General features: G+C 41.5%; 1 protein-coding gene across 5 annotated transcripts in view; it reads left to right on the top strand.

Annotated features, from left to right (window-relative positions):
* Nucleotides 1–13,574, top strand: part of cyth1b (cytohesin 1b) — a 250,764-nt gene that overhangs the window by 148,542 nt on the left and 88,648 nt on the right. The window contains exon 1 of one of the 5 annotated variants that reach the window (XM_080209514.1): nucleotides 4,506–4,727. The exons of the other annotated variants lie outside the window; for them this stretch is intronic. The gene's annotated coding sequence lies outside the window, so the exon portion shown is untranslated. Of the gene's footprint in view, nucleotides 1–4,505; nucleotides 4,728–13,574 lie in introns of those variants that run through there. 5 annotated transcript variants of the gene reach the window in all.

The raw sequence follows: 13,574 nt of genomic DNA, 5'->3' as shown, positions 1-13,574 counted from the left end.
GGAGTTTGCACATTCTCCCTGTGTCTGTGTGGGTTTTGGTAGGAATAATGGTAGGAAGGACTGTTACTTACGGGGTGAAAAACTGCAGCAGGCGACGGTGCAGAGGGACCTCGGGGTCCTTGTGCATGAGTCGCAAAGACCCAGCCTACAGGTGCAGCAAGTGGTCAGGAAGGCTAATGGGATGCTGGCCTTCATAGCGAGGGGGATTGAATATAAAAGTAGGGAGGTCTTGCTGTGGCTGTATAGGGCATTGGTGAGGCCGCAGCTGGAGTACTGTGTGCAGTTTTGGTCGCCGCACTTACGCAAGGATGTTTTGGCCTTGGAGGGAGTGCAGAGGAGGTTTACTAGGCTGGTACCGGAGTTGAGGGGGTTGAGCTATGAGGAGAGGCTGAATAAACTAGGCTTGTACTCATTAGAGTTTAGAAGAATGAGGGGAGATCTCATTGAGACGTATAAGATGATGAATGGGATGGATAGGATAGAGGCTCTTCGCGCTCAGAAAGGACAGTAGGACTAGGGGGCACAGCCTCAAGATAAAGGGGAGGTGGTTTAGAACGGAGTTGAGGAGGAACTTCTTCACTCAAAGGGTGGTGAATCTCTGGAATTCTCTGCCCGTTGAAGTGGTGGAGGCTGCCTCGCTAAATATTTTTAAGACGCGGGTTGATGGGTTTTTGATAAGAGAGGGGATTAAGGGTTATGGGGAGAGGGCGGGAATGTGGGACTGAGCCACGACAGATCAGCCATGATCTTATAGAATGGCGGGGCAGGCTCGAAGGGCTGGATGGCCTACTCCTGCTCCTATTTCTTATGTTCTTATGTTTCTTCCAGGTGGCCTGGTTTCCTCCCACAGTCCAAAGATGTGTGGGTTAGATTGATTGGTCATGCTAAATTGACTTTAGTGTCAGGGGGATTAGCAGGGTAAATGCATGGGGTTGCGGGGCTAGGGCCTGGGTGGGATTGTGATTGGCATAGACACGATGGGCTGAATCACTGCCTCCTGTACTGTAGGGATTCTATGTTATTATGACCTCCGCTGGTCCCTTTTAGGAATTCTGTTTTGGTAGCTGTATGGCCAATTTCTTTGCAGTCCTAATGTCGCTAATGGATCCCATTTCAAATTCTACAATTAGGCTCCTCCCTGTTTTGGTGGAGTCCTTGGCTACCTATCTGAAGGTCCCAATCAAAATTTGATTGATTTATTATTGTCATATGTATTAGTGTATGGAGATAAGTATTGTTTCTTGTGTGCTATACAGACAAAGCACACTGTGCGTAATGAAGGAAAGGAGTGTATGCAGAATATAATGTTACAGTCGTAGCTAGGGTATAGAGAAAGATCAACTCCAATGCGAGTTACGTCCATTCAAAAGTCTGATGGCAGCTGGGAAGAAGTTTCTTGAGTCAGTTGGTATGTGCCATCAAACTTCTGTATCTTTTTCCCAATGGAAGAAGGTGAAAAAGAGTATATTTGGGATCCTTAATTATGCTGGATGCTTTTGAGGCAATGGGTAGCGTTGACAAAATGTCTATGGGTGGGAGGCTGTTTGAATGATGGATTGGGCTTCGTTAATGACCCTTTGTAGTTTCTTGTGTTCTTAGACAGAACAGGAGCCATATACCAAGCTGTGCCTCAACCAGAAGATTGCTTTCTATGGTGCATCTGTAAAACTTTGTGAGACTCATTGAAGACATACCAAATTTCCTTAGTCTTCTGAGAAAGCAGACTGAAATAGCAGTAATAGTGAGGGAGCTCTGCCTTGCGAATTTTGAGCATGTTAGCACCCCAATTAACAAATTGTAAGAACATAAGAACATAAGAAATAGGAGCAGGAGTAGGCCATCTAGCCCTTCAAGCCTGCCGTGCCATTCAATAAGATCATGGTTGATCTGAAGTGGATCAGTTCCACTTTCCTGCTTTCTCCTCATAACCCTTGATCCCCTTGTCTGTCAAAAACCTATCTACCCGTGACTTAAATATATTTAGCGAGGTAGCCTCCACCACTTCAACGGGCAGAGAATTCCAGAGATTCACCACCCTTTGAGTGAAGAAGCTCCTCCTCAACTCTGATCTAAACTGCACCCCCCCCCTTATCTTGAGGCTGTGCCCTCTAGTCCTGCTATCCTTTCTGAGTGGGAAGAATCTCTCTACCTCTACCCTATCTATCCCTTTCATTATCTTATACGTCTCTATAAGATCCCCCCTCATCCTTCTAAACTCCAACGAGTACAGACCCAGTCTATTCAGTCTCTCTTCATAGTCCAACCCCCTCATCTCCGGTATCAGCCTAGCGAACCTCCTCTGCACTCCCTCCAAGGCCAAAATATCCTTGCGCAAGTGCGGCGACCAAAACTGCACACAGCACTCCAGCTGCGGGCTCACCAGTGCCCTGTACAGTTGCACCAAGACCTCCCTGCTTTTATATTCTATCCCCTCGCTATAAAGGCCAGCATTCCATTCGCCGCCTTGATCACCTGCTGCACCTGCAGACTGGGTTTTTGCGACTCATGCACAAGGACCCCCAGGTCCCCCTGCACCGTAGCATGCTGCAGCTTTTTGCCATTTAAATAGTAATCCCTCCTACTATTATTTCTGCCAAAGTGGATAACCTCACACTTGCTAACATTGTACTCCATCTGCCACGTCCTCGCCCACTCGCTCAGCCTATCCAGATCCCTCTGCAGGCATTCCGCACCCTCCGCACAATTTGCTTTTCCACTCATCATTGTGTCATCAGCAAATTTCGTCACCCTACACTCAGCCCCCTCCTCCAGATGATCTATATAAATGGTAAATAGCTAAGGCCCCAGCACCGATCCCTGCGGCACTCCACTAGTCACCAACCGCCAATCAGAATAGCACCATTTGATACCAACTCTCTGCCTCCTATTAGACAACCAATCCTCTCTCCACGCTAACACCTTACCCCAACTCCATGCACCCTAACCTTCTGAAGCAACCTTTGGTGTGGCACCTTATCAAACGCCTTTTGAAAATCGAGAAACACCACATCCACCGGTTCCCCTCTATCTACTGCACTAGTCACGTCCTCATAGAAATCCAATAAATTTGTCAAACATGACTTCCCCTTAATGAATTCGTGCTGCGTCTGCTCCATCAAACCATTTCTTTCCAGGTGCCTCGCCATTTCTTCTTTGATGACGGATTCAAGCATTTTTCCAACTACAGACATTAAACTAACCGGCCTATAACTCCCTGCTTTTTGCCTGCTACCTTTTTTAATCAGCGGCATAACATTAGCCATTTTCCAATCTTCCGGCACTTCCCTGGAATCCAGCGAATTTTGGAAAATAATCACTAAGGCATCCACTATCACCTCCGCCATTTCCTTTGGACCCCTGGGCTGCATTCCATCCGGTCCTGGGGACTTGTCCACCATCAGTCCCATTAGTCTAATTGTGTGATATTGCTCATCAAGTCTGCGATTGCATTGTTGTTATCTGACTGTCTCTCTGAAGTATGAAGAGGAATTTATAAAGTGATGCTTATTGCCTAACAAAAGATATTTGAACTGAAGAAATCATAGTGATGCACACTGGGAGGTTGTCCTCAGCGAGACTGCAGCATTCTGGGAATTTCAAGCATAGCTGTAACTAGCAACATAGCATTCAAATGAAAATGTAATTGCTGGTGTGAAGAACACTGGAAGACAGACTGGCCCAAATGAATGCCTATCTTTCTTGTTGTATAGAAATATAAATGTGTCACTGTTAGTAATTAGTAGCTTCTGTTCTGGTAAGGAATTGGTTGAATGTTGCTTCATGGTAAGTGTAACTTACACAATGTCCTGCAGAAATATACTGCAATAGGTCTTTACGTGTAAAGCTTGTGCAATACGTTTCCTGGAAAGGGCCATCTATTTATCACTAAATGCTGTAACTGGTATTATACACTCTTCTGTAAAATAACAAATATTACAAAATAATTTGGAGTTTGTGTAATGGTGTTTGACTAATTTGTGTGTATGAAGGTCGAAAAAAACAAATGCTTCTGAAAAGCTAGTGTGTATTTTTAGATTTGATCATATACACTGTAGATAGCATTTGAGTCTACAGAGTTAACTGTATGTGCCATAAATGTGCTGCAGTGCATGTGGTGTAATGTGTCCTTGGAGAATCCGATCAGGGTTTGTGAGCTAATTTTCAGCAGAGCTGTGTTCAACGTAGGCAAGGGTGGAGCTAGTCTCATGCATCCAGCAGAGAAAGAGAAAGCTCTACACATTCACTCGTGTCACAGCTGCATCACTGGGGAAACACACGGAGTGCGGCATCAGCACCTTTTGCAGCCTTTTAAACGGGACTTAGCTGGAAACCTTTGTATTCAGTTGCTGGTGCATCATTCCCATCTGATAAATCCGGCTGAAGGATTAATGGTTTACTGACAGCAGCTACTGGTCTTCAAGACACTGTCTGAGGATATGCCTGTGGACTGAAGGAGGACAGCATTAAGATTACAAAGGCATTTTTAACAGAGGTGAAGACCCTGCTTGACAAAACCACATTCAGTGAAATGTCCTGCATTTTGTTGAACATGTAGAACAAGATATTTGCGATTTATATTTTATTGGAAATTTATTTTAGTCTTGGGGATTTGGTTGGACTCTGCTGTCTGAAAAATCCAATCGTTTGTGGGATAATGTTGCTGTATATGCTGAAGGCTGTCAGCTAGTGGATAGGTGCACTGTCAAACCTCTACACAAATTAACCAGGTACAGTCTATGTGTTGTGTTAAATGTATGCATCACCTTTAGATTTATTGAATCATTTATTTGCAATCAATTTGGAAATTCAGAAATCAGCAGCTGCCATTTTGTGCATTATATTTGTAATTTCAATGCTGTACATGCTTCACATCAAGGTTTATTGAATACATATTCAGAATTTACTGTCATTTGTCTCAGATGTTTATACAATATTTTGTTTGTTGCTGTCTTAAGGGAAGGGATAACTCTAATGAAACTGGATCAAAGGTTAGGAATTAGAACCTTTGACACAATTTTATATTTCTGGTAGCTGCAGTTATTTATAAAACAGTATTATTTTATTTGCTTACAGTATATAGGAGCCTTGTCTTTTGTCTTGCAGGCTATAGGTAGGGTAATCCCATAGTGTCTGTCATTGTCTGTTATGTGCAGCATTTGGACTGAAATTGAAAATAATTATTTTCAGCAATTCTTAGATGATTTTGCATCAGCAATATACATAGAAATTTTGTTATACTAAAGCGGGGGCTATTTAAACATGAGGGCAAAAGAATTCCATCGCCTACTCTCAACACTATGACTTCGATTCTTGGATAATAACCCAATTGTATATTAACAGAATTCCATTCTTTCTGAAAATGTGCCCTACTGAAAAGCATAATGAAATCCCTGGTGTAATATATGCTGTTTCAGCATGTGTCTGTTGGGATCAAACCATCTGCTTCTCAACAGTTGGCGTCAGTGTTCAGTACCTCAGACCTGTCACACTCAGCATATTACCAGGCAGGACAATCCTTGAACTCTCTAAGCCCCAGGCTGTGTTGAGGGAAACCCTCCATTTCCAACAGAGTTGGTTAAGTGTTACAAATTTCATGGCACACTGTATCTCAAACGTACAGGACTTGCCATATGAACGTCAGCAGTAGTTGTTTTCATTTATTAGTTTATCAATAACAAAATGCACTAGAACCACAGATAGGATTTTGAACTCTGATATATAAACTGTATAATAAATTCTGCTTTCCTAGAAGTTAAACTCCAAACAAAGCTCTATGTTCTTGCATTTTCCTGTTAATTTAGTTATCTGCTGCATGTGTTATTTATTGTTACGATGGTGGGAGAAAATAAAGCAAGCAGCAAATATCAAATTCTAATTCTAAGTTTGTCAAAAAGGTATTCATTTTAAAACATTGTGCACAGTGTTGAATATAAGGTTATTATTTATTAACTTTTTACCTCCATGTCCCTGTGTTCAATTCCCTGGGACTTTTCAGAAAAATGTTTTGGTAAATTCCTTTAATTTTGCTCAAGGATAGGAAATTTTCATGTGATTCAGAACAAATTATGACATTGTTCAGCAATGGATTAACATCAGTGTGAAACAGGAAGAGAAAAATGAGATGAGAATATAATTTGGTATTGATTTTGCTAAGGGAAAACATTAATAAGATTACTGGAAATTTTTTTGCATCTATAAGCCAGAGAGAAATGATTCTTGTTTATGTCAGCACAGGTCTAGTGATTCTGCTTGTTATTACAAAAAAAATCTGCCAAATACTTGTATAGTTAGCCACTTAGTTGACATTTGCACTGAGTGGTTGGTAACAATGAACCTGATATTAACAGTGACCTGAAATAAGTAGTTAATTATTCACAAGTGGCTTTTTCAGAAGAGACAAATACAGTAATTATTAATTTGAATTTAATTCAGAAAGCTAGTTTTAATGTTTGTAAAATGGTTATATCCATTCACTGGAGTTACATTTCTGGTCAAAGAAGCATAGAAGCCCTACAGTGTAGAAGAATGGCCATTTGACCCACTGAGCCTGCACCAACAACAATCCCACCAAGGCCATAACCCCATGTATTTACCCTACTAGTTCTCCTGACACTAAGGAGCAATTTAGCATGGCCAATAAACCTTATCCACACAACCTTGGAGCGTGGGAAGAAACAGGGGAATCACAGAATCCCTACCGTGCAGAAGGAGGTCATTTGGCCCATTGAGCCTGCACCAACAACAATCCCACCCAAGTCCTAATCCAGTAACCCTATGTATTTACCCTTCTAGTTCCTCTGACACTAAAGGGCAATTTCACATGACCAATCAACTTAACTCGCACAACTTGGATGGAAAGAAACAGGAGCACCTGGAGGAAACCCACGCAGACATGGGCAGAACAAGCAAACTCAACAGACAGTGACCTGAGGCAAGAGTTGAACCAGGGTCACTGGGGCTGAGGCAGCAGTGCTAACCACTGCACCATCGTGCCATCCAAAATCATAAACATGTACTTTGGTGATCTTAATATGGAAATGCCAGCATTAGACTGGGGTAAACACAACATCAGGTTAAAGTTCAACAGGTTTATTTGGTAGCAAAAACCACTAGCTTTCGGAGCGCTGCCCCTTCGTCAGGTAAGAGGGGGTTCTGTTCACAAACAGGGCATATAAAGACACAAACTCAATTTACAAAATAATGGTTGGAATGCAAGTCTTTACAGGTAATCAAGTCTTAAAGGTACGGACAATGTGAGTAGAGTGAGCATTAAACACAGGTTAAAGAGTTGTGTATTGTCTCCAGACAGGACAGTTAGTGAGATTTGGCAAACCCTGACAAGTCGTGGGTTACAGATATTGTGACATGAACCCAAGATCCGGTTGAGGCCGTCTTTATGTGTGTGAAACTTGGCTATCAGTCTCTGCTTAGTGACTCTGCACTGTTGTGTACCTTTGTACCTTTTTAAGACTTGATTACCTGTAAAGACTTGCATTCCAACCATTATTTTGTAAATTGACTTTGTTCCTTTATATGCCCTATTTATGAACAGAACTCCCACTCACCTGATGAAGGGGCAGCGCTCCAAAAGCTAGTAACTTTTGCTACCAAATAAACCTGTTGGACTTTAACCTGGTGTTGTGAGACTTCTTGGTGATCTTATACAGGAGAAATATTAAATTTGGTGCAAAGCCTGGTTTCAAATAAACTCCACTTTATGCTTCAAATTCAATAGACACTTTCAATAAAGTCCAGAGTCATGGACAGGAAATGTATATCCGATAAGTATCTTTAATCTTGTGAATAATAAAGATGATTGTGTATTACTCAAGTTTTAAATAAGAATAGTTATCCTTGTTAGTCTATTAATTAGAGCTTTGGAGTTCTAATTCTAAATGATGGACACAATTGCCGGGATTTTGTTGGCATGCCTATCCAGAAATGGCATGGGCAAGGCTCACAGATGGCATTCTCCGTTGACCTTGGGCAGGACCTTACGAGCGTCAGGTGGGTGAGGCCATAAAATTCCAGTAAATGATTCTGTTGATATAATACTAGTTCATTTAGTCACCTGCATGTGGCACTGTCTTGACATTGCCTGTTTTTTTTCTCAGAATTTAAGAGATTTAATTTCAACCCAAAACAGCATGATCCCACAGTTGTTTCACTTAATTCTACATTTAAATTATTTCAGCCATATGCTAGACCAACAACACTTTTCCAGTTGTGAAATGTCAGTGAGGTGATTTAGGTTTAGGTGTCCAATTCGTATTTCAGTTGCAGAAGCTCAAATTTATCATGACCATTTATCTTTTTGTTTTATTTTTACACAAAAACGAGTTAAAATCCAGCATATAAGAACATAAGAACATAAGAAATAGGAGCAGGAGTAGGCCATCTGGCCCTTCGAGCCTGCCCCGCCATTCAACAAGATCATGGCTGATCTGTCGTGGCTCAGTTCCACTTTCCCGCCCTCTCCCCATAACCCTTAATCCCCTCTCCTATCAAAAACCCATCAACCCGCTTCTTAAAAATATTTAGCGAGGCAGCCTCCACCACTTCAACGGGCAGAGAATTCCAGAGATTCACCACCCTTTGAGTGAAGAAGTTCCTCCTCAACTCCGTTCTGAACCGCCCCCCCTTTATCTTGAGGCTGTGCCCCCTAGTCCTACTGTCTTTTTTGAGCGGGAAGAGTCTTTCCACCTCTATCCTATCCATCCCATTCATCATCTTATACGTCTCAATGAGATCTCCCCTCATTCTTCTAAACTCTAACGAGTACAAGCCTAGTTTATTCAGCCTCTCCTCATAGCTCAACCCCCTCAACTCCGGTATCAGCCTAGTAAACCTCCTCTGCACTCCCTCCAGGGCCAAAATATCCTTGCGCAGGTGCGGCGCCCAAAACTGCACACAGTACTCTAGCTGCGGCCTCACCAATGCCCTATACAGCTGCAGCAAGACCTCCCTACTTTTATATTCAATCCCCCTCGCTATGAAGGCCAGCATCCCATTCGCCTTCCTGACCACCTGCTGCACTTGCAGGCTGGGTTTTTGCGACTCATGCACAAGGACCCCGAGGTCCCTCTGCACCATCGCCTGCTGCAGTTTTTCGCCACGTAAGTAATAGTCCTTCCTACCATTCTTCCTACCAAAGTGGACCACCTCACACTTGCCAACATTAAATTCCATTTGCCATTTCCTGGCCCATTCGCCCAGCCTATCTAGATCCTTCTGCAGACTCTCCACACCCTCCGCACAATTTGCCTTTCCCCCAATCTTGGTGTCATCAGCAAATTTCGACACCCTACACTCGGTTCCCTCCTCCAGATCATCTATATAAATGGTAAATAGCTGAGGTTCTGATGAAAGGTAATTGATCTGAACAATTTTCTGTTTCCACAGATGCTGGCCAACCTGCTGAGTATTTCCAGCGTTTTCTCTCCTTTTAGATTTTGAGCACGCAGAATATTTTAGTTTTGCTTATGGTATATTGTACTTAATATAAACTATTTGTTTTAGCAGTGAGGCCTCTTTTTAAGATGAATACTGAACTGGGGGAGGGGTGAGGGGAGTGGATCCCAGATCTATTTGTGTTGCAGCTACTTGTGTATTGGCATAGAATTCCTACAATGCAGAAGGAGTCCATTTGGCTCATCGAGTCTGCACCGACCACAACCCCGCCTTCTCCCCATAACCATACTTAGTTACCCTACTAACCCTCTGACACTTGGGGCTATTTAGCATGACCTATCAACCTAACCTGCACATCTTTGGAGTATGAGAGGAAACTGGAGCATCTGGAGGAAACCCAGAAAGACACATGGAGAATGTGCAGACTCCATGTAGCCAGTGACCAAAGCTGGGATTCAAACCCAGGTCCCTGACACCATGAGGCAGCAGTGCTAACCACTGTCAATGTGCTGTCCCCACTGTACCACCATGCCACCTGTGTATTGTATGACTGAACTTCTGATATTCTGTAGTTTAATATGAAATTTTGGTGCACCTTTATCCCAGTGGTTGAAGCAAAGTATGCTTTTAATTTGAGTAGGCTTCACATATTTGGAGGTAGTAGTGAACATAAATTACTGTCGTCATGTAGTTCTCATGCCACTGTTGAGTTCTGCATTGTGTGAAAACCTGGTGATATGTCTAGCCATTGGCACAGAGAACTGCAGCTTCTGTTTAATTCCACAGCTGAAGAAAGCTGCTTTTATTCGACAGAAGTTTACTGTTTGGTTCATCTGGGGGTGGAGGCCAGTCAGTCATTGTTTAGGAATTAATCTTTTTCCCCCCTTCTAACCCACCATTACTGAAAGATCAATTCTAAACTAGTTTGAACAGTTCAAGTTAAGCACGTTTTTTACCATTTAATGCTGGAATATAATTAAGGGAATAATATTTGCAATGTATAATACTGCTGTTTTGGTATGGTAGTTACTGCAGTATCAATGAAACAGAAACCTGTAATCTAAAATGTCTATATCTATGTGTAAAAAAAATCCAGTGTCAAATTTTATAATGCCCCTGTGAAATATCTTGGGGCATTTATTTATGTTCAAGGTGCTATATAAATGTGATACAAGTTCTTGTGGTTATTTACAAGGTCATTTTGAATTATGGTAGATCTTGATCCTATTTGTGAGACAATGCAATGGTGGCATATGTATAATCCAGAATTTGAGAGTTTCTTGAGTACTTTTTATACAACCAAACACACTCTCACGTTTTGGCACATATCCATGTTTTCCTTGCAATGTGGTTATATCGCCTATTTCATTTGCTCCTTCAAGCAATCATTTTTTAAAATCATGGACAATATGGTTTTGAGCTCTTAGCAGGCAATAGATAATCTGGTAATTGAGAAACCCTAATGGTATTCTTAAATCCTTAAATTAGTGCAGAGACATTGGTGTTGCACTATGTAATGGCTATATTGCACTCTGAAAGATGAACATTGCCTAAACTTGCTGTGCTCAAAATGTTCATCTGTAGCACTGAGAGATCAGCTATCTTTGTATCGTATTTCTGGGAGTGGAAAGACTGAGCTATTAAAGTAGGGTTCTAAAGGCAGAATATCTTGGTTCAGAATGTGTAATGTTGAGCTCAAAATAAATTTTCACATTCCACCAATCCATAATTCATGTGTCTAAATATGAATGAATGGCTCCTGCAATTGAGAATTGGAATTCTGGATGTGACACCAAATCTGGATCACAGTTGCAGGACTGGCTTAAGAACACTGGTGTGTTTTAACTCAATTTAGTTGGTAGAATTGACCACTGGATTAGAATATTGTTGGCATTTTATTTGTTCTCATAAGCTAAGCTGATAGTCTAGTGCACTATTGAAGGTGTGTCCTTTATTGGAGATGCCATCTTTCTGTTATCAGGTTAAATTGAGATCCTGTCAGCCACTGGTGATCAGGTAGGCAGTAATGATGCATGGTTTCCCTAAGGTCCTACCAGACATTTCTCCCTCAAAAAATATTACTGCAAAAAAAATTAATCAATGATTCAGCTTATCACTAATGGTGGGTTGTTGCTCATGAGGATAGCTGTTGCATTGACCTGCATGACAAGCCACTGAATTTCAACTTATTGTGCAAAGGACTCTGAGAGTTTTCTACATGGTAGTTGCTATGCAATAACAACTTTGCTGTATCTGGGTTAGTCCACAATTATGCCCAGTTTTGGTTGCTTTAATTTGGAAAGGATATGGATAGTGAGGAGAATAACTGGCACATCATCAAGATTTAGAACATTTGGTTGTAATAAACTGGATATACTTGTCCTCATTTAATTGGAACAAAGTAAATAAGAGAAAATCTTACTTAAATAAGAGAAGTGGTCAAAATTGTGATAGCTGATGATAAACTAAATAGGAATAATCAATTTTGAATGGTTGGTAAACACAGTATAAAATCAAAAAGTAAGATGATCAAAAGTATACTGGGAGAACTTAAAAGTTTTATTTTAAATGAGTCCTTGTGCTGTAAAATAACTTGGTCAACTTGCTTTACACGTCGAAGAATATTCAAATCATATGGAGATTGTAGATCTATTTGCACAACCAGAGATTGACCTTTATTCTTTTTAATAAAATTTAATTGTTTTCTGACTGAGGAGAACTTTAGTTTCCATTCTCTTACTTGAAAAAAAAGGACCATATGGGGACATTATTTGTGTAATATTTATGGCAGTTACACCTTTGGTTATGATCGTCTGATTTTGTTAGTAGTTGAGGACAGGGTAGTATGATTGAGAGTCAGGCAGCTTTGAAGATATTGAAGGTGGAAGTAGAGGAACCTCAGCCCTTGCAAATGTCCAACGGATTCAAAGTCCTTGCAATTTGGTGGATCGGAACTAGATCTAGAAGGCAGATAAGTGAAATTGCCATTTGTTGGAAGTCATTCATTGTGGGGGATGGGGACTAAATAGGAATGTAGTGATAGTATAGTCAGGGAGATGGACAAAGTTCTCTGCAGTTGAGATCAAGAGTTCAAAAAGCTGTGTTTCCTACTCAGTGTCAGGGCTTGCACTATGAAATTGAATGAAAGCAAAGGCCTTCAAAGGATTTCTGCTTTCTAGGAAGAATGAGGCTAGGAATAAATGCAGCATTAAAAAAAGAACGGATCTGAGTGAGCAGCTGTGGAGAAGTGAATCCTCCCCCTAGGGAAGTGGCTTCTGTCAGTCAGAGGACTGGAAATGGGTCTTCTCACACCTGTAACTTCTGAGGGAGAGAAAGGGGAATCCCTTCTCCAGAATGAAATGCTGCTGTGATTTGGGAGCATGTCAGATGTCCAGAGGCATGGAGATTATAGTGACCAGGCCACTTCAAGGTTTTCACTTTCGATAGACCAGAATGAAGACTTTGATCAGAGAGATGCCAGTAACTCTGACACTCCATATTAAGGTTGCCCTGATTGGACAAGCTATTACTGCCTTAATCTCAAATTTTATATTCATGTCATGGGCCTCATTCAAGTCATTACATCAGCATTTGGTGGGAAGGTCTTATGAGGAAAGGCTGAGGGACTTGAGGCTGTTTTTGTTAGAAGAAGGTTAAGAGGTGACTTAATAGAGGCATATAAGATGATCAGAGGCTTAGATAGGGTGGGCAGTGAGAGCCTTTTTCCTCAGATGGTGATGGCTAGCATGAGGGAATAGATTTAAATTGAGGGGTGATAGATATAGGACAGATGTCAGAGATGGGCTCTTTACTCAGAGAGTAGTAAGGGCATGGAATGCCCTACCTGCAATAGTAATGGACTTGCCAACATTAAGGACATTTAAATGGTCATTGGATAAACATATGGATGATATTGGAATAGTGTAGGTTAGATTGGTTTCACAGGTTGGCGCAACATCGAGGGCCGAAGGGCCTGTACCACACTGTAATGTTCTATGTTCTATGTACTGGCACTGGATATCCGGCAAGGTCAGCCCGTGCCCATTTCTGGATTGAATAATTTATTGAAACTTATTTTAGTTTTATTTAATTAATGAGTCCGGGATGATATCATCTGGGCTCACTTGCCTGTGTGACCTCACTGTGAGAGTTTCTCTCTGGTG

This window comes from Carcharhinus amblyrhynchos, chromosome 21 (genome assembly GCF_965287045.1).
Source record: "Carcharhinus amblyrhynchos chromosome 21, sCarAmb.v2.hapA, whole genome shotgun sequence".
NCBI lineage: Eukaryota > Metazoa > Chordata > Chondrichthyes > Carcharhiniformes > Carcharhinidae > Carcharhinus > Carcharhinus amblyrhynchos.
The sequence above is the reverse complement of the archived record's forward strand: the minus strand, read 5'-3'. Positions and strand labels throughout refer to the sequence as shown.